At 44.0% G+C, this 19,241-nt stretch overlaps 1 protein-coding gene across 2 annotated transcripts in view; it reads left to right on the forward strand.

The window, feature by feature from the left end:
- Positions 1–353: 353 nt before the first annotated feature.
- CNN3 (calponin 3) overlaps positions 354–19,241 on the forward strand; it is a 136,437-nt gene continuing 117,549 nt past the window's right edge. The window contains exon 1 of one of the 2 annotated variants that reach the window (XM_056554138.1): positions 354–493. The gene's annotated coding sequence lies outside the window, so the exon portion shown is untranslated. Of the gene's footprint in view, positions 494–4,213; positions 4,323–19,241 lie in introns of those variants that run through there. The other variant, XM_056554136.1, reaches the window with a different exon arrangement.

The following is a 19,241-nucleotide window of genomic DNA, read 5'->3' on the forward strand; positions in this document are numbered from 1 at the left end:
CTGTCAGTCATCTGGGGGATTATTCCTGTCATGGTATATATGGTGAGTGAACTCTGTAAACAGGAGCTGTCAGTCATGTACGGGAATATTCCTGACAGGAGCCCCCTTTATACTTGTGCCTTCCCTCCCTTATTTTAGTAATGGTTGTCATTGAACATTTATTGGTTTGGTCCAGTCTGTCCCCCCTTCATTCTATTCCACAGGTGGTCTTACCCCAGTTGTTGCTGGGCAGATTCTCCAGCCAGATGTTCTGTTGCCAGGCAGAATAGACCCAGTGGTTGCAGCTGATTGGCTCAGCAGGTATATAGGGAATCCAGCGGTCCATATATTTGTGCCTCAGGAGAGGGGTCCCTGTCAGTGTGAGAAGACTGAGGAGGTGACACCCACCCGCCCACTGTCCCCTTTTTGTTATTTTAGTGTCAGTTTTAATATTGAGGTCTAATCAGTGCTGACAGGAGGACATGGACTCTGGGCAGATGGAGCAGATTTATAGGTTATTTATGGTTTATTAATATGGTTATTATATTGGTGATTATATTGGGTATTATGTGAAGGGGTTTTTCCACTGCTGTTTATTTTGATATGACCCATATTCGAGGCTACGGCCATTTTCATCCAAACTAAGGGTGGGTTTATTTTGGTTGTTATGGAGATTGGGGGCTGCATATATACCATGACAGGAACTACAGTATATACGAGAGCTGTCAGTCATCTGAGGGATTCTTTCTGTCATGGTATATATGGTGGGTGTATACTCTGTATACAGGATCTGTCAGTCATCTGAGGGATTATTCCTCTCATGGTATATACGGTGGGTGTATACTCTGTATACAGGATCTGTCAGTCATCTGAGGGATTCTTTCTGTCATGGTATATATGGTGGGTGTATACTCTGTATACAGGATCTGTCAGTCATCTGAGGGATTATTCCTCTCATGGTATATATGGTGGGTGTATACTCTGTATACAGGATCTGTCAGTCATCTGAGGGAATATTCCTGTCATGGTATATATGGTGGGTGTATACTCTGTATACAGGATCTGTCAGTGTTCTGGGGGCATATTCCTGTCATGGTATATATGGTGGGTGTATACTCTGTATACAGGATCTGTCAGTCATCTGGGGGATTATTCCTATCATGGTATATATGGTGGGTGTATACTCTGTATACAGGATCTGTCAGTCATCTGAGGGATTCTTTCTGTCATGGTATATATGGTGGGTGTATACTCTGTATACCGGATCTGTCAGTCATCTGGGGGAATATTCCTGTCATGGTATATATGGTGGGTGTATACTCTGTATACAGGATCTGTCAGTCATCTAGGGGAATATTCCTGTCATGGTATATATGGTGGGTGTATACTCTGTATACAGGATCTGTCAGTCATCTGGGGGAATATTCCTGTCATGGTATATATGGTGGGTGTATACTCTGTATACAGGATCTGTCAGTCATCTGGGGGAATATTCCTCTCATGGTATATATGGTGGGTGTATACTCTGTATACATGATCTGTCAGTGTTCTGGGGGAATATTCCTCTCATGGTATATATGGTGGGTGTATACTCTGTATACAGGATCTGTCAGTCATCTGGGGGAATATTCCTCTCATGGTATATATGGTGGGTGTATACTCTGTATACAGGATCTGTCAGTCATCTGGGGGAATATTCCTCTCATGGTATATATGGTGGGTGTATACTCTGTATACAGGATCTGTCAGTCATCTGGGGGAATATTCCTGTCATGGTATATATGGTGGGTGTATACTCTGTATACAGGATCTGTCAGTGTTCTGGGGGAATATTCCTGTCATGGTATATATGGTGGGTGTATACTCTGTATACAGGATCTGTCAGTCATCTGGGGGAATATTCCTCTCATGGTATATATGGTGGGTGTATACTCTGTATACAGGATCTGTCAGTCATCTGAGGGAATATTCCTGTCATGGTATATATGGTGGGTGTATACTCTGTATACAGGATCTGTCAGTGTTCTGGGGGAATATTCCTGTCATGGTATATATAGTGGGTGTATACTCTGTATACAGGATCTGTCAGTAATCTGAGGGATTCTTCCTGTCATGGTATATATGGTGGGTGTATACTCTGTATACAGGATCTGTCAGTCATCTGAGGGATTATTCCTCTCATGGTATATATGGTGGGTGTATACTCTGTATACAGGATCTGTCAGTGTTCTGGGGGAATATTCCTGTCATGGTATATATGGTGGGTGTATACTCTGTATACAGGATCTGTCAGTCATCTGGGGGAATATTCCTGTCATGGTATATATAGTGGGTGTATACTCTGTATACAGGATCTGTCAGTAATCTGAGGGATTCTTCCTGTCATGGTATATATGGTGGGTGTATACTCTGTATACAGGATCTGTCAGTCATCTGGGGGAATATTCCTGTCATGGTATATATGGTGGGTGTATACTCTGTATACAGGATCTGTCAGTCATCTGGGGGAATATTCCTGTCATGGTATATATGGTGGGTGTATACTCTGTATACAGGATCTGTCAGTCATCTGGGGGAATATTCCTGTCATGGTATATATGGTGGGTGTATACTCTGTATACAGGATCTGTCAGTCATCTGAGGGATTATTCCTGTCATGGTAGATATGGTGGGTGTATACTCTGTATACAGGATCTGTCAGTCATCTGAGGGATTATTCCTGTCATGGTATATATGGTGGGTGTATACTCTGTATACAGGATCTGTCAGTCATCTGGGGGAATATTCCTGTCATGGTATATATGGTGGGTGTATACTCTGTATACAGGATCTGTCAGTCATCTGGGGGAATATTCCTGTCATGGTATATATGGTGGGTGTATACTCTGTATACAGGATCTGTCAGTCATCTGGGGGAATATTCCTGTCATGGTATATATGGTGGGTGTATACTCTGTATACAGGATCTGTCAGTCATCTGGGGGAATATTCCTGTCATGGTATATATGGTGGGTGTATACTCTGTATACAGGATCTGTCAGTCATCTGAGGGATTATTCCTGTCATGGTATATATGGTGGGTGTACTCTGTATACAGGATCTGTCAGTCATCATGGTATATATGGTTGGTGTAAACTCTATATACAGGATCTGTCAGTCATCATGGTAAATATGGTGGGTGTATACTCTGTATACAGGATCTGTCAGTCATCATGGTATATATGGTGGGTGTATACTCTGTATACAGGATCTGTCAGTCATCTGGGGGATTATTCCTGTCATGGTATATATGGTGGGTGTATACTCTGTATACAGGATCTGTCAGTCATCTGGGGGATTATTCCTGTCATGGTATATATGGTGGGTGTATTCTCTGTATACAGGATCTGTCAGTCATCATGGTAAATATGGTGGGTGTATACTCTGTATACAGGATCTGTCAGTCATCATGGTATATATGGTGGGTGTATACTCTGTATACAGGATCTGTCAGTCATCATGGTATATATGGTGGGTGTATGATTCCCGGCACGTTGTACAGTATTGGTGGTATTGGAGTCCTCATTCTTTGCAGCGCTCTCCACCCCTCCGGTAAGGGGTTTGGGCTGTAGGTGATTAGTGGGGAAGGTCTCCTGATGGTGTTGGTACCTCCTCGGTGGATCTTCAGCATCATGGAGGGATCTGGGGCACAATGAGTGGCCTGTGTCCTGTATGAGAGAAGCTTCTGTATTAGAGTATTAAGGTAATTGTGATTCTGTCTGTGTATTAATGTATTATTAGGGTAATTGTGTCGCTGTCTGTATTTAAATGTATTATTAATGTTACTTTGGTGTCTGTAAATAAACGTCATCTGTTCTTTTATAATTCTGCCAATTGTTATTTGTGATGAGTCGGTGCAGTTCAGAATATAGGCTATAAATTCACGTACGGTATAATGTGAATACTTTAAATGATTATGAGTTTATGTAGATCTGTGTTTCCAAGCAAGGGTGCCTCTAGCTGTTGCAGAACTACAACTCCCAGCATGCCCCGACCGCTGATGGTTATGGCTGGGGGCACCCTGGTACGGAAACACTGATGTAGATCCTTGAGCTGCATGTTCCTATGTATAGGGGGCTCCCATGAAATGCTATCCAGGGGCTGGGGGAGGGGGGTTCAATAGTATGCCTGTTCTGTAGTATATAACAAAACAAACCTCTACTCCCCTCTGACGCTCCCGAAATGTCTCTGGTAGTCGTCCCACCCCCAGCGATCCTCTTCTTGAGCAGCAGCCTGGTGTGTCGGGCCCAGAAAGCACCCAGATCCACTGTGTCACAGTGCCGTTCAGAGAATTGCTCGCTGTGGTAAGATATCGATCATTCTTCTCTTCCTTTTTACAAGCTTACACCAGTCTATATCTATGTCTGTACGGCATCTGGATGTAATGGGAGCCCTCCTCCACTATTATGTCTGGGATAGGAAATGTCCCGACTCCAAATATGTCATCAGAATAAATCTGTGGATCAATGATCTGTCCCTATAAATCTATTATCCATAACCTGTAATGTTATTACTCTCCAGAAGTGCATCCAGGCCCCTCCTCCTGGACTCTGTTACAGAGTTCACCATGACCACCTCCTCCGGGAGAGAATTCCACAGTCTCACTGCTCTTGCAGTGAAGAACCCATCTGTGCTTGTGTAGAAACCTTCTTTCCTCTAGACCGGTGTTTCCCAACCAGGGTGCCTCCAGGTGTTGCAAAACTACAACTCCCAGCATGTGAGTTGTAGTTTTGCAACAGCTGGAGGCATCCTGGTTGGGAAACTCTGCTCTTGACGTAGAGGATGCCCCCTTGTTATAGATACAGTTCTGGATTTAAATAGATCATGGAGAGATCTCTGTACTGTCCTGATATATATATATATATATTATTAGGTCACCTCCTTGTTATATATACAGTCCTGGGTATAAATAGAGCATGGAGAGATCTCTGTACTGTCCTGATATATTATATATATTATTAGGTCTCCTCCTTGTTATATATACAGTCCTGGGTATGAATAGATAATGGAGAGATCTCTGTACTGTCCTGATATATTATATATATTATTCGGTCACCTCCTTGTTATATATACAGTCCTCGGTATAAATAGATCATGGAGAGATCTCTGTACTGTCCTGATATATTATTAGGTCACCTCCTTGTTATAGATACAGTTCTGGATATAAATAGATCATGGAGAGATCTCTGTACTGTCCCCTAATTTACATAGTTATTAGTTCCCCCCTAACCCCTTAAGGACTCAAGGTTTTTCCGTATTTGCACTTTCGCAGCGGTCCCGAACAGCCCGACTGAGCAGCCGGGTCACTTTCGCTTTAGAAGGGTTAAATATTCGCTTCTAAAGGGTTAATACCGCACATCGCCGCGATCAGCGATGTGTGGTATTAGCCGCGGGTCCCGGCCGTTGATGAGCGCCGGGACCGACGCGATATGATGCAGGATCCTGTGTCGTTAAGGGGCTAAGCCTTCTTTTTTCTAAACTAAATAACCCTAATTCTGATCTTTCTGGGTACTGTAGTCCTCCCATTCCCTGTATTACCCTGGTTGCCCGTCTTTGAACCTTCTCCAGCTCCACTATATATTTCTTGTACACTGGTGCCCAGTACTGTACACAGTATTCCATGTGTGGTCTGACCAGTACTGTACACAGTATTCTATGTGTTGTCTGACCAGTACTGTACACAGTATTCTATGTGTGGTCTGACCAGTACTGTACACAGTATTCTATGTGTGGTCTGACCAGTACTGTACACAGTATTCCATGTGTGGTCTGACCAGTACTGTACACAGTATTCTATGTGTGGTCTGACCAGTACTGTACACAGTATTCCATGTGTGATCTGACCAGTACTGTACACAGTATTCTATGTGTGGTCTGACCAGTACTGTACACAGTATTCCATGTGTGGTCTGACCAGTACTGTACACAGTATTCCATGTGTGGTCTGACCAGTACTGTACACAGTATTCTATGTGTGGTCTGACCAGTACTGTACACAGTATTCCATGTGGGGTCTGACCAGTACTGTACACAGTATTCTATGTGTGGTCTAACCAGTACTGTACACAGTATTCTATGTGTGGTCTGACCGGTACTGTACACAGTATTCTATGTGTGGTCTGACCAGTACTGTACACAGTATTCTATGTGTGGTCTGACCGGTACTGTACACAGTATTCTATGTGTGGTCTGACCAGTACTGTACACAGTATTCTATGTGTGGTCTGACCAGTACTGTACACAGTATTCTATGTGTGGTCTGACCAGTACTGTACACAGTATTCCATGTGTGGTCTGACCAGTACTGTACACAGTATTCCATGTGTGGCCTGACCAGTACTGTACACAGTATTCCAGATGTGGTCAGACTAGTGATTTGTACAGTGGTAGAATTATGTCCTTGTTTTCCACAACCCATGATTTTATTTGCCTTATAAGCAGCTGCCTGACACTGGTCACTTTAGGTAAATGTGCCATTTACTAAAACTCCCAAGTCCTTTTCCATGTAAGTCGTTCCCAGTGTTCTCCAATTTAATACATACTCCCAGCCTGGATTTTTCCTCCCTATGTGCATTACCTTACATTTATCAATGTTATACCCAAAGAAAAAAATTCCCACACAGTAGGTCCTACGCCACAAGACATAGAGTAATTCATAAAGGAAAAGGCGTCAAACAGGACATAATTGATACAAAGTATACTTTATTAACGTGAAAAATGACAAGACATTTAAAATAATTTAAAAGAATACATATATAGTAGTAAACATGAATCCAAGAGATGCTGAGAGAGAAGAACGGGGGCTATGCTTGTCTGCCAGGGGAAGAGTTAAATAAATAGTGCACATAAGTATTGTTTCCCATGAATTAATAAGGGAGGCTACAGCTCAAGGGTTGTGGAATAGATATTAGGAAATGATCCGGCAAAATGCTCAAATCACAATTAAGTACAGAAAATCAGAGAGCAAAAAAGGGAGCCTCAGGGGATCAGTAACGTATTATAGGTGGAACAAACCCTAAGCTAGACAAAATAAGGATATACATTACCAAGTGGAGCAGGGAGTACAATGCTACAGCCACCCGCCACCCAACGTTTCACCAATGAAGGCTTCTTCCGGGGTGTGGTCAATAGAGTGTGGGGTATGTATATATGCAGAGACTAAACCAATTAAAACCAGGGACTAAAGCACGTGATGTAGTTAAGGCGTCATAATCGCCCATAGGTCACTGTTACCAAGCCTCGCTTCCGTAGCGAGGTCCGGAAACAGATACGTCAGCGCGCATCACCTGACAACGGAAAATCACGTCAGAGGGCTCCACAACGTCGCGAGACAACCAAGCCTCGCTTCCAGAGTGAGGCTCGGATGTACGGGCCAATCATATACTAGGGTTGTGTCATAATCCAGTAGAGGACCAAGCCTCGCTATCAAAGCGAGGCTTGAAAAGTGCTCAGATGCGAAAATCCCTACTAAAGCGAAAGTTCATAACTCTAGGTAGTTGGTTATAATTATATACAGACACAATTCAAGCATAAATAAATAAAATATATTCATTTCTATATCAACATATTATAGATTACATATCAGGGACTAAATATCATGATGGGTACATATTGTGAGTAAATACATAAAGAGTACACACTTAAGGTAAGTACATATAATATTAGGGTCACATGTTGTGTGGATGCAAGTGCATATTATTGTATTTTTTCATATATTTATATGTTTTATTATATAGATATTCATGTAGCTGCACTGCACAAAGGCAGTACAGCATCATGAAGGATCTAGGTAAAGTGCATCGCGTGCCAAAAAAAAAAAAAAAAAAAAAAAAAAAAAAAAAAGGGGGGGGAGGAAAAGGGAATAGATGTAAGAGGAGCAACAGTGAAAATAAGTCAAGTGCAAAGTGAACACACAGTGCCAAAATAAAAGTGACATGCAGGAAGGGGGGGGGGGGGGGAAGGGGGGAAAAGAAACCTATATAGATATCTACCTAGAGAAAAGGGGGGGGAAGGAAACATAATGTCAATGAATGTGTGAGAAAGTGGAAATATGGAATATGGCTTAATAATTAATACCACTATCATAATTAAATAGGTAAGCAGTGAATGTTAAATATAGTTTAAGCAATTAGATTAGAGCCCCAAAGGTAATATAAATAAATAAACAAAGAGGGGCATAAAAATGGATATATAGAAAAAATAAATAAATAAAAAATAAATAAAATATAATATATAATAAAATAAGGGAGTGGCAGTGTAGTGTGAGATAAGTGTACGGAAGGTAATAAGGGATGAGAGAGGTGAATGGTGTGAGTGAAAAACGTGTATGTGTGATTGAAAAACCTATGTAGAAGTGTGATGAGGTAATATGAAAGAAAAGGGATAATAATCATGCATAAAGGAACATGGGGTACAAAAAGTGGGAGTAAAAATGTCGTATCAAGGAATATATAATTAAGTGAAAATTAGTAATAAAAATGAAAAAGTATTAAAAATATATGTAAAGAATATATAAAGAGAGGATTGTGACCCTGGAAGTGTACATAAAAAAGTATGTTTTTGAAAATTGATAAGAGAAATAGAGTCCCAACATGATTCCGATGGTAAGGTCACTCCAACGATAGAGGGAGGCTAAAAGTAGTCACGTGGTGGCCCTGGTTGGTAAGTCTCATAACACATCTAAATAGACAATCAGATAAAAAAGAAGGAATGAATTAATAAACAGTTAAAATAAAATAGAAGCTGCTAAAAAATCACTTAAAACCCATTAATTACACACACTAATAAAAATCCGAGCTCAGAAACCAACCAATACTCCTCACAAAAATGGGGCATAGCTGTTTACCTCATTTAAGCCGTGAGGTACAAGTGTGTCCAGCCTGAAGATCCATCGCGTTTCTCTTTGTGCAACCAATTTCTTCCATTGGCCACCTCTGATACCCACCGGGACGTGGTCGATACCTATGAATTTGAGGAGAGTGGCATCACTGTTGTGTTTAAGTTTAAAGTGTCTTGGTAGGGTTTTCAAAGACTGAAGGTTTGTTTCATTGGCTGCCGCATTGATATCCAGGATATGCTCTCTGACCCGTCGGCGGAGCTCCCTGGTGGTCATGCCCACGTATAGCAATTCGCATGGGCATTGTGCAACATATACCACCCCTTTGGTTACACAGTTTATTTTCTGCCTGATTTCATATGACTTGGTACAGGATGAATTGCGAAACATATCAGTCCGTAATATATTACTACATGCAAGGCATTTACCACATGGGGAGCAGCCGTTTTTGGGGCCCTTGGAGCCAAATAGATATGGCTCCTCAGTCTCATAGTGGCTCCTCACCAGAAGGTCCTTCAAGTTTCTATTCCGTCTATATGCAATCGCTGGTCTCGAAGGTATCATACCATTTAGTGTCTCATCCACTTGTAGGACGGGCCAATGCTGTTCAAGTATCTGCCTAATCTCATGGCTACGAGAATTATAATCTAAAATGCACCTCACCTGGTTGTCAGTTGTCTTGTTGGTCCTTGTTCTATGTAGGGATGACGCACGATCCGTTTTTTTCGCTCTCCGGTATGCCCTTTTAATGCTCCGATTGCTATAGCCCCTTTCACGGAACCTTTTCTCTAGATCACGGGCCTGCATTTCAAAGTCCTGTTCCGTGGAGCACAGGCGTCTTGCACGTAGGAATTGACCTATGGGAATATTTCTGATCAAATGTGTGGGGTGAGCAGAGCTGGCGTGTAGTACGGTATTAGCCGAAGTAGATTTACGATGTAGATTCGTCTGGATAAATCCATTGGCGTCCGCCTGTATCTGGATATCCAAAAACTCAATATTAGTTTTATTCACTTTATGCGTTAGATGAATGTTTAAGTTGTTGTTATTGAGGGCATCCATGAACTGTTCCAACTCGTCTAGTGTACCCTGCCAAATAAACAGGATATCATCAATATATCTGCCCCATGACAGTACTTTTTCAGCCAAGGGGCAGGTATCCGACGAAAAGAGGGTCCTCTCCCACAACCCAAGGAACAAATTGGCATATGAGGGCGCACAAGCCGCCCCCATAGCCGTTCCCTGCAGTTGTAGGTAGAAGACCCCTTTAAAGATAAAGAAATTTCTCGTTAGAATGAAGGACAACAGTTCCAGGATTAAGGCACATAGATCTCCCTCCAAGTTGCTGGATTCCAGAAAAAATTTAGTGGCTGCTATACCGTCATTGTGTCTTATCGACGTGTATAGTGATTCTACATCACATGTCACAAGGTAGGAGTTATCATCTAGTTGGACACCATCAAGTCTACGTAGAACATCATTTGAATCCTTAATGTAAGAAGGTAACAGTTCGACTAGAGGCTTCAAGAAAAAGTCAATCCACTTACATATTGGTTCAGTCAGGGAGTTACACCCAGACACAATAGGTCTTCCAGGAGGTATCAGTGCGTTCTTATGGATCTTCGGCAGTAGATATATTGTAGGGATGGTCGGGTACTGTATAATTAGTCCTTGTTTCTGTTTCAAATTCAAGATGTTTTCCTCCACAGCATTGTCCAGAATATGAGCTAGTTCCTGTTGGTAAGACATCAGGGGGTTAAAAGTGAGTCGCTTATAGCAATTGGAATCACGTAGTTGTCTAAACATTTCCTTCTCATACATATGAGATGGCCATAGGACAACATTACCCCCCTTGTCTGATGGTTTTATAACCACGTTTTTCAAAGCCCTCAGTTCCTGAACAGCCTTTCGCTGGGGGTATGTTAGATTGTCACTGGCTCTTGTTTCTGCCAGGCGTCTCAAGTCCCTAATTACCAATTTGATAAACATATCCACCTCAGGAACCAAAGTCGTAGGAGGGAAGGTGACACTCTTAGGTAAAAGGTAGCGCGGGTACTCACCTGTTCCTACTTGTGGCATAAGATCCTGTTCATCCAGTAATGATTGTAAGTTTAAAATAGCCTCCTGTTCTATCGTGGAACCCAACAGGTTTTCAGTGTTCAGATCAAAGTGTCTTGTGTGCAGTTTTTTGAGGATCAGGCGTCGTGCAAATAGTTGGATGTCTTTTACTGTACAGAAAAGATTAAAGTTAGCCTGAGGACAAAAAGATAAACCCAGGCTAAGCACAGATTCCTGTTCATTGGTTAAGGTCACATCTGTAAGGTTAATTACCTTAAGGGACGGTCCAGGTGCCGGTGTGTCTCCTCTCTGTCTGGTAAAACGTCTTTCATTGGGGCGTTGGTTATATTCAGGTTTGCGTCGTGATTTCTTAAATTTATTGCGTTGGGAGCTAGATGAAGATGTACTTGAAGAGGCTCCAATCGAAGAAATAGAGGAGATTGAAGAGGTTCTTACCAGGTTCGTTTGGGGAGTCCTCCAGCGATACACCCGGTTTAGCTGGAGGTCTGTCAGATCCCTCTGGTATTTTTTCACCTTAACTATTTCGATTTTCTCCTCCCAGTCTTTAAACCAGGAGTCCACTTCTTGGTTCCATGTCGTCAGTTCTTCTGTAGATAGATCTAGACGGATCTTTCTAGATAGTTCCTCTATCTCAGTTTCCAGAGAGGTGAGTGTTTGTATATTATGGCTTACCAATAATTCCAAAAAGGTTTTGGAGCACGTGGAGCATGCTGCTTCCCACTGGTCCTTAAAGTTATCGCTGTCTATAGGGAATGAGGGGAACACCTGAATCCTAAGTCCCCGCGGAATTAAACCTTGGGCCAAATATTTTTCAAGAGTGGTTTTGTTCCACCATGTGCGTGAGCGCCTCTGGAGGAGATGTTTTAGTTGGCGTTTGAGCTCGGATTTCTGACTGCTCTCAGCAGAATTGTACACTGGTGCCCAGTACTGTACACAGTATTCCATGTGTGGTCTGACCAGTACTGTACACAGTATTCTATGTGTTGTCTGACCAGTACTGTACACAGTATTCCATGTGTGGTCTGACCAGTACTGTACACAGTATTCTATGTGTGGTCTGACCAGTACTGTACACAGTATTCCATGTGTGATCTGACCAGTACTGTACACAGTATTCTATGTGTGGTCTGACCAGTACTGTACACAGTATTCCATGTGTGGTCTGACCAGTACTGTACACAGTATTCCATGTGTGGTCTGACCAGTACTGTACACAGTATTCTATGTGTGGTCTGACCAGTACTGTACACAGTATTCCATGTGGGGTCTGACCAGTACTGTACACAGTATTCTATGTGTGGTCTAACCAGTACTGTACACAGTATTCTATGTGTGGTCTGACCGGTACTGTACACAGTATTCTATGTGTGGTCTGACCAGTACTGTACACAGTATTCTATGTGTGGTCTGACCGGTACTGTACACAGTATTCTATGTGTGGTCTGACCAGTACTGTACACAGTATTCTATGTGTGGTCTGACCAGTACTGTACACAGTATTCTATGTGTGGTCTGACCAGTACTGTACACAGTATTCCATGTGTGGTCTGACCAGTACTGTACACAGTATTCCATGTGTGGCCTGACCAGTACTGTACACAGTATTCCAGATGTGGTCAGACTAGTGATTTGTACAGTGGTAGAATTATGTCCTTGTTTTCCACAACCCATGATTTTATTTGCCTTATAAGCAGCTGCCTGACACTGGTCACTTTAGGTAAATGTGCCATTTACTAAAACTCCCAAGTCCTTTTCCATGTAAGTCGTTCCCAGTGTTCTCCAATTTAATACATACTCCCAGCCTGGATTTTTCCTCCCTATGTGCATTACCTTACATTTATCAATGTTACCTCATCTGCCACTTCAGTCCAAACCTCCAACGTATCCAGATCCATTTGTAACAGTGTGCTGTCCGCTATGGTGTTGTTTGCTATACACAGTGCACGGTCCTCTATTGTGTTAACCACTTTAGAGTTTAGTATCATCTGCAAAAATTGCTACTTTACTATACAATCCCTCAACAAGGTCATTAATAAATATATTAAATGGAATAGGACCCAGTACTGCCCCCTGTGGTCCCCACATCAAATGCTTTGGAAAAATCCAGATATATTACATCCAGCGTTGTGTGTGTTTTTTTTTCCCCGTCCAGTCCTGAGCTCACCTCCTTTTTAAAAGCTGATCAGGTGACAGGACCGATCCCTCATAAACCCATGTGATATGGTGTCTTACACTTATTTTCATTCAGATACTCCAAAATAGCATCTCTTAGAAAACCCTCATTTTACATACAATGGAGATTAAACTAACAGGCCTATAATTTCTGGGGTCACTTTTGACCCCTTTTTAAATATTGGGCCCACGTTTGCTATGCGCCAGTCCAGGGGAACGGTCCCTGTCACTATGGAATCCTTGAATATTAGAAATAGGGGTCTGTCTATTACTTTACTTAACCCCTTAACGACCCAGCCCATTTTCACCTTACGGACCAGAGAATTTTTTGCACATCTGACCACTGTCACTTTAAGCATTAACAACTCTGGGATGCTTTTACTTTTCATTCTGATTCAGAGATTGTTTTTTCGTGACATATTCTACTTTATGTTAGTGGTAAAAAAAAATAAAAAATGTTAAACTGTAGTTTTGTTTGAAGAATTTTTAAAGATACAAATCAAAATAGAAAAAAACACAACATAAACATCAAATGGGCCAAGGCCCGTGTTACGCCGAGCGCTCCGGGTCCCTGCTCCTCCCCGGAGCGCTCGCGGCGTTCCTCTCTCTGCAGTGCCCCGGTCAGACCCGCTGACCGGGAGCGCTGCACTAACTCTGCCGGCGGGGATGCGATTCGCATAGCGGGACGCGCCCGCTCGCGAATCGCATCCCAAGTCACTTACCTGTCCTGGTCCCTGGCTGTCATGTTCTGGTGCGCGCGGCTCCGCTGTCTAGGGCACGCGAGCGCCAGCTCTCTGAGATTTAAAGGGCCAGTGCACCAATGATTGGTGCCTGGCCCAATCAGCCTAATTAGCTTCCACCTGCTTCCTGGCTATATTACCTCACTTCCCCTGCACTTCCTTGCCGGATCTTGTTGCCCTTGTGCCAGTGAAAGCCTTTCCTTGTATTTTCCTAGCCTGTGTTCCAGACCTCCTGCCGTTGCCCCTGACTACGATCCCTGCTGCCTGCCCTGACCTTCTGCTACGTCCGACCTTGCTCTTGTCTACTCCCTTGTACCGCGCCAGTCCCTTGTATCTCAGCAGTCAGAGAGGTTGAGCCATTGCCGGTGGATACGACCTGGTTGCTACCGCCGCTGCAAGACCATCCCGCTTTGCGGCGGGCTCTGATGAAAACCAGTAGCAACTTAGAACCGGTCCACCGACACGGTCCACGCCAATCCCTCTCTGACACAGAGGATCCACCTCCAGCCTGCCGAATCCTAACAGCCCGTTAACAGACAAGGCTAGACAGGTGATCATATATGCAAGTGATAAAGTCAGGACAGACTAGGGAAGCGACTAAATCACTCCACCAGCCTTCGGGACATACATGTAGAACCATAACTAAATAGTCATCTGAGCACATAATAAAAACAAATAAGGATATGTCCACACGGCAGCAAGTATAGGGACAAGGCACAAGGGCCACAAATGAGGGAGGTCAGGGAAGGGAGCACAGACCATAGGATACACGGAGACTAACAAAAACTGACACCCACACACACAGGTAGGCAGAAAAGGAAAACCAGAGAAAGAGAGAGTAAGGGAAAAGAGAGAATCAAGGCGGTTTCCTATCAGAAAAACGGTCCCAGGGTTCCCAGACTGAGAGAAACAAAGGGATAGAGTTATTAAGGGAAGCCGTTAAAGATTCCATAGAACGAATGTCTGGATAAGAGGTCGGATTCAGAGGGGGGGGGGGGGAAGGGTCCTCTTCCAGCATTTGGCAATGAGAGTCTTGGCATCTAAGACTAACGTGCATGAAGAGCTTAAATAACTTCTTAGCGCAGGGTGAGAAAGCTGGAGAAGATATGTGTCAGGCCCAAGGCCTGATTATTAAAATCCTATATGTGTATTATAATTATAACTGTGTGTAATGGATCATCCAAGACATGGGTGAGAGGTCATTCAGACTGTGGGTTTGTGTATTGCATTTTATTGGGGGTCTGGCTGTTTGTTTACATCTCCTTTGAAGTCAGAGGCTCTTTTGAAGCAGCAGGAAGTCATGCACTCTGGTCCCATCATATAATCAACCAGATAAGAGGGCCAGGAACAGAGATGCCCCCCTGGTGGGATCAGAGGGGAGGGGGGAATGGAGTCTCCCTCCAAAAAGGCAGATATATAATATTTAACAATGCTAGACTCAGGGTGTTCAAGGCTGTGCAACAAGCTGACAAGACCATCCTAAGGACAAGAGCTGGACTCTCACTGACAAGGACTGCTATATCATCATGCTGTAAGAACTTCATCTTTTGTTTTCTGAACTTGCCTTGCAAAACTCTTTTATATATTGTTATACCTGTATGTCATTTGTTTCTGTATTTTTCTATAGTCAGCACTGTGATACCTTTTATCAGATTAAATGTTTAATTAATCAGCTCTGGTCTTTGATCTCTAAATATATGAGCTCACCTATCTGAAGGCAGCTCTGGTGTAAACACGTTTATCTAAAGGTTAATTTGGTGACTTGCTGGGACTAGTAGTGGATACCCAGAGGTCTGGCGGCTTTAATCCATGCACCATCACACTCTCTCTAGCGTCTTGGCTGGACCAATAGGGTGTGATCGTGACAACTGGTGGAAGCACTAAAAAGAAATTGCATACATCTTCTTGTTTGTAAATTCCAAAGACAGAGCTCAGTGCTGGTTTAAAATACATACAAAAAGAGTGCAAGACAGTTCTGTCCTCCCCATCTCCTGTTTTACCTCCTCTGTCTCATCTCGGAAATATGGAGGCATATCGCAAGCAGTCCAAGCCTGCACTGGAGCTAATGTGCCAAGAAAAGGACACCCCTACTGCAGGAAAGAACAAGGAACAACTTATTGCTGATCTTGTGGAGTATGATGCCCGTGCAGAAGAGCTGAGTAACATGAGACAAAGTCCTACAGCTGGAACTGCCATCCAAGGACGTATATCTCCTGGGGAATATAACATTACTCCCCATCAGGACAGTACTCCACATGAGGCCTTGGACTCTTATATGCGGACTGCCTTACAACACCTTGGGAATGTGGATGCCAATATGAAACTCCAACTGCTTCTCCAGTACCAAACCGCAGAGAGAGAGGCGGCGGCAGAGAGAGAGGCTCAGATATGAGCTGCAGAGAGAGAGGCCCAGATATGAGCTGCAGAGAGAGAGGCCCAGATACGAGCTGCAGAGAGAGAGGCCCAGATACGAGCTGCAGAAAGAGAGGCCGCAGAAAGAGAGGCCCAGCGAAGGCATGAACTGGAGGTTCTGAGGCTGAGAGGGGATGCTGCAGGATCAAGGAGACCACAAACCCCGCTTGGAACATTTCTCCATGTTGGAGAAAGATGGTGATCTGGATGTGTTCCTGAGGGGATTTAAAAAGGTTTGCCGGCAGTTCTATCTACCTAAGGAACAGTGGGGACGATATCTAACCCCACGGCTGCGAGGGAAAGCTCTGGATGTCTTTGCTTCGCTTCCCTCTGAGAGTGACCAGGACTATGAGGTAATAAAATCTGCCCTGCTAAAAAGTTTTAATCTGACTCCAGAGGCTTATCGGAAAAGATTTTTGACTTTGCAGCAAAGCGCCACAGAAAGCTGCACTGTACATGCAGGTCAGCTAAGGACTGCATTCAGGCAATGGACTGGGGGCCTACAAGTCACTACCTATGAGGCCCTGGAGGACTTGATGGTCCTGGATCAGTTTCTCCAAACACGGAGCTTCGAAGCCAGAGAGTGGATTTTGGACCGCAAGCCCAAGACAGCCATGGAAGCAGCAGAACTAGGAGATGACTTTGCCAATAACCGGGCTCCAGCAGCAAAGCGTGGATCTGCACAAGCTGGAGCAAGTACCTGGAGGGGAGCCACACACCCACAGAGCACCACCAGGCCAGCCAGGAAATTCTTGCCATCATCCCCAAAAGCAACAGGAGCCACATTGGGTCAGGGGGACACCCGCCGATGTTACAGATGCAAGAATATTGGGCACCTGAGTGCCACTTGCCCCACCAAAAAGAATTCTCCACCAGTAGCTGGAGGACACACAGCCGTTCTTCTGGTGTCTGAAGCGGTGGAGAAAAGAGCGGATAACCTTCAGAGTGTAACTGTGGGTGACCGGGTGACAGTGGGTTTGCGAGATTCTGGAGCCTCCTTTACCTTGGTGCGGCCTGAAGTGGTGGATACAGAGGACATCATCCCCGGAAGAACCATGGCTTTAAAAAGAATTGGAGGTGTGCGGCCTGCTGTGCCCATGACCCGTGTGTACCTGGATTGGGGTACAGGCAAAGGTTTGCGGGAGAATCAGAGGGCAGAGACTGGGGAAAGTATTTACCCCATCTGTTATTTGCTTACAGGGAGGTACCCCAAGAGCCTGCAGGTTTCTCGCCCTTTGAGTTATTGTATGGTCACAAAGTGCGGGGACCCCGAGATTTAGTTAGGGAAGAATGGGAAGGGGGGCTACCTGCCCCTGAGACTTCTGTGGTGGAGTATGTTCTGAGATTCAGGGACAGGATGCAGGCACTGACTGGGCTGGTACATGACAACCTCGTAGCAGCACAGTCCAGGCAGAAGTACTGGTACGATCGCAATGCAAGGGACCGGGTCTATGAAGTGGGGCAGAAGGTAATGGTTCTGAACCCCATTAGTCAGAATAAGTTGCAGGCGGCCTGGGAGGGTCCCTTTACCATTTTACGGTGCCTAGAACCCTCCGCATATGTAGTAGCCCTTGATGAGAAAGGTCAGAGGCAGAGACAGTACCACATTAATATGCTGAAGGCCCACTATGACCCTGAGGAGGTGGTACTCAGTGTATGTAGTGCACCTGAGGAAGGGCTGGGTAGTGATCCCCTACTAGACCTAGTGGAGGAAGCTAAGAAACAGTGATCCCTTCAGGATGTGGAGATCAATCCACAGCTCTCAGATTAAAGGAGGAGGCAGCTTAATCAGGTACTAGGCCCCTTCAGTGCCATCTTTGCCTGGGAATTCAGGACCTGGGGTGTCAAGAAAAGAAATAGAGGGTTGATGGAGACAGATCTATCAGCCTGGAAGGCAAGATCTCTCTGTCCCCATCTTAAGGGGAGGTGTCAGGCCCAAGGCCTGATTATTAAAATCCTATATGTGTATTATAATTATAATTGTGTGTGATGGATCATCCAAGACATGGGTGAGAGGTCATTCAGACTGTGGGTTTGTGTATTGCATTTTATTGGGGGTCTGGCTATTTGTTTACATCTCCTTTGAAGTCAGAGGCTCTTTTGAAGCAGCAGGAAGTCATGCACTCTCATACCATCATATAATCAACCAGATAAGAGGGCCAGGAACAGAGATGCCCCCCTGGTGGGATCAGAGGGGAGGGGGGAATGGAGTCTCCCTCCAAAAAGGCAGATATATAATATTTAACAATGCTAGACTCAGGGTGTTCAAGGCTGTGCAACAAGCTGACAAGACCATCCTAAGGACAAGAGCTGGACTCTCACTGACAAGGACTGCTATATCATCATGCTGTAAGAACTTCATCTTTTTGTTTTCTGAACTTGCCTTGTAAAACTCTTTTATATATTGTTATACCTGTTTGTCATTTGTTCCTGTATTTATATATATATGTATATATATATATATATATATATATATATATATATATATATACAGCACTGTGATACCTTTTATCAGATTAAATGTTTAATTAATCAGCTCTGGTCTTTGATCTCTGAATATATGAGCTCACCTTTCTGAAGGCAGCTCTGGTGGAAACACGTTTATCTAAGGGTTAATTTGGTGACTTGCTGGGACTAGTAGTGGATACCCAGAGGTCTGGCGGCTTTAACCCTTGCACCATCACACTCTCTCTAGCGTCTTGGCTGGACCGATAGGGTGTGATCGTGACAATATGTAAGAGGGTCAAGAGGGAACGACTTTGTACTTTGCCAGTAGTCCACTATCAGGGGACAGGACCAAAAGATGTGAGACACCGTACCCAAACCAACCCCAAAACGCCAGCATTGAGAGGGGGGGGGGGGATATAAGGTTCAACCTACTCAATAGTTCAGGAGTATGATACCACCCCATAAGCAGTTTGTATTGAGTTTCCTTATAGGCCGTACAATTTGATGCCTTAGAGGCCCTCTCTTAGATAAGCCTC

Source organism: Hyla sarda, unplaced genomic scaffold, assembly GCF_029499605.1.
Source record: "Hyla sarda isolate aHylSar1 unplaced genomic scaffold, aHylSar1.hap1 scaffold_578, whole genome shotgun sequence".
NCBI classification, from domain to species: Eukaryota; Metazoa; Chordata; class Amphibia; order Anura; family Hylidae; genus Hyla; species Hyla sarda.